This window comes from Lipotes vexillifer, unplaced genomic scaffold (genome assembly GCF_000442215.2).
Source record: "Lipotes vexillifer unplaced genomic scaffold, Lipotes_vexillifer_v1.1 scaffold543, whole genome shotgun sequence".
Classification (NCBI taxonomy): Eukaryota; Metazoa; Chordata; class Mammalia; order Artiodactyla; family Lipotidae; genus Lipotes; species Lipotes vexillifer.
Genome location: NW_006799055.1, coordinates 4,485,628 through 4,488,379, shown reverse-complemented (window position 1 = coordinate 4,488,379; position 2,752 = coordinate 4,485,628).

Below are 2,752 nucleotides of genomic sequence, written 5' to 3'. Positions count from 1 at the left end.
CTCGACTTCCTCTTTGCTCTGCCGGTACTGTATGAGTGTGCTCCCTGATTCCCAAGCATTTTGATTGGGTCTTTACACAGTTCATCTAATTTTATTGGATTTTGATGAGAGACCAAGGGCTCTAAAATCTCGACTTTCTTGAACTAGTTGAAACGTCCTTCATCATCAAGTACCAAATTGAATTTTATAAATTTAATACATTTTAAAGGACAAAAAAAAAACTAAGGGAAAACGATATATTATGTACTTGTAGGATACAAACTTCACGTGTGTTATTACATGAGATTGTGGATGTGTGAGGATCCCATTTATCTTTGATTATTTAAAGTTTACTAGATCCGCTGCATTACAAAATAAGAATATTTACAACCATTCATTATATTTGTGCTTTATCAAGTTCTGCTTATATTTCTAGTAGCTTTTGCTTTCTGTGTTAGGTATGCAGGCATCTTACTTTAAACAATATAAGGTAATGTTAACAACAACATCAGATTCATTTGTCACCTGGGAGATGCAAACTAAAAGCATCCTGAGCTATCACTACACAGCCATGTAGTGGGAACACCAGAATGAGAAAGGGAGCATGACACGTGGCCATGAGGATGAAGAGGCACTCCCACACTCCAGTGGGGATAAATCTGGCACCTTGGAAAACTGACAGGACCTACTAAGGCTCACCAATCTGCATACCCTCAAATCAGCTGCTACAACCCTCAGTATTCATCACACGGAAACATGCATATACATTTACCGTAAGACAGTTCGAGAAGGCCCTCAGCCGCTTTACTCATAAAGTCCTCAAACCGGAAGACCAAACTTCCATCATCGGTAGAACTGACACATACATTTGGTGTCGTGCGGTAGACACAGTCACAGGAATGAACAAACCACGGCTGGTGTGTGGTAGACACACCAGGCATGAATCTTGCAAACGTCCTGTTGAATGAAAGAAGCCACACACCAGAGTGTGCTGTACTCGTTTGTGGAAAATCCCCAAACAGGCAAAACCAGAAGTCTGGACAGTGGGTGGGTCCCTTCCTAGGGCAGAGCAGCAACCAAGAGCGGGCCAGAGGGGACCTGGAAGTTGTTTCTTAATCTCAGTGCTAGTACTTGGTTGTGTTGAGTGTGTGAAAATCCCAGCGGCTGCCTGCACACTTACCACTTATGCACTTCTCTCTGTGTGTGCGACATATTCCAGCAAACCTGCTTTGTAAACATCGAGTACAGGGCTCCACCCAGGAGTTAATGAAACAGAAAATGCAACCTTTATCTTTTTCACAAGGGTAGAATGCGAATTCCAAGGAAATATGTGTCAGGCGCTGCGCAAATTTCTTGTCCTAAATTTTGTTATGAGACTCCGTTCACGTTGTTAAATGGCCAGCACTGCCCACTGAGGTGGGTGTTATGGTCCCATTTTACAGATTAGCCGAACAAGGCTCTGAGTGGAATCTGAGTCGTCTGAGACCACACACGTGCTCCGGGGCAGATCTCTCCCGAGGGGCGGGGAGGAAGGGGCGGAGCTCTTTAGTTCTAGTGGTGACCACACGATGATGATGAGGTAGCCTTGTTGAAGCCGAGAGCCTGGAGTGAGGACAAATCTCAGGAACCTGTGTGCAGATTATTTTTTCTGTGAAGTGTAAAAACGATCTTTCCTCAAGATATTTCATATGAATTGCTTAGAGATAATTCAGACCAAAATTAAACGGTAGCATTTCTCCCTCTAACTTCCCAAATTCCCTTCCACACTGGTTTTATTTCATTCCCCGTCGTCATAAAGCCTGGTATTGTTTATAGTGTCATTTTATACAATAAATTTCTTCCACAACAAGTTTTTACTCTTACAGTATTTGTAACTTTAAAAAAAGTATATTATATGATTCACCCAATTCCATGAAGTAATATTACAGCTTCATTTAAGGCATTTGATGTGTTTGTAGTAAATTAAACTCAGATCGAAAAATATTTATTCAAAATGTATACACCCTGTCTATTTCCAAAAAGCGTTCGTGCATAATAAAAGGTGCCTGTAAAATAAAGCTGAAATACACAATTTAAAACCTCATGGGGGCTTCCCTGGTGGTGCAGTGGTTGGGAGTCCGCCTGCCGATGCAGGGGACACGGGTTCGTGCCCTGGTCCGTGCCCACATGCCGCGGAGCGGCTGGGCCCGTGAGCCATGGCCGCTGAGCCTGCGCATCCAGAGCCTGTGCTCCGCAACGGGAGAGGCCACAACAGTGAGAGGCCCGCGTACCGCAAAAAAAAACAAAAAAAAACAAAAAAAAAACCTCATGGAAGGAGAGGAAATTAATTTAGGAAATTAATACAAAGGCCGTGATTGAATATTAAATTTAGCTCTAAGCTTTCTGGAAGACAAGAAGTACGTAAATCTCCTAATCTGAAAACAGAAAATAGATCCGTTATTCAAAGAAGACAGTTTTCCAGATACAAATTTCCAAGAGGCATGCCAAAAACCTTATACAAAAGGTCTGATAATGAGTGATATATGTAGATGTAAAGTGATACAAAGAAGTCCATTTTAGGAGGAAACTTTTACAAACACAACAGCCCTGGATTTTATTTTTTGAGAATGAGTTCCAAGGAAGAAACAAAAGAAAACAGAAACAAAGAGAGACTGTGGATTTTAAAAGGCAGCAGAGACACACTGGGCCGCCCAGGCGGCGGCGGTCAGGACAGCAGGTCACCCTCAGGGGTCACTCAGCAGTCACGGGGACAGACATGCCCTGCACCTTCTGT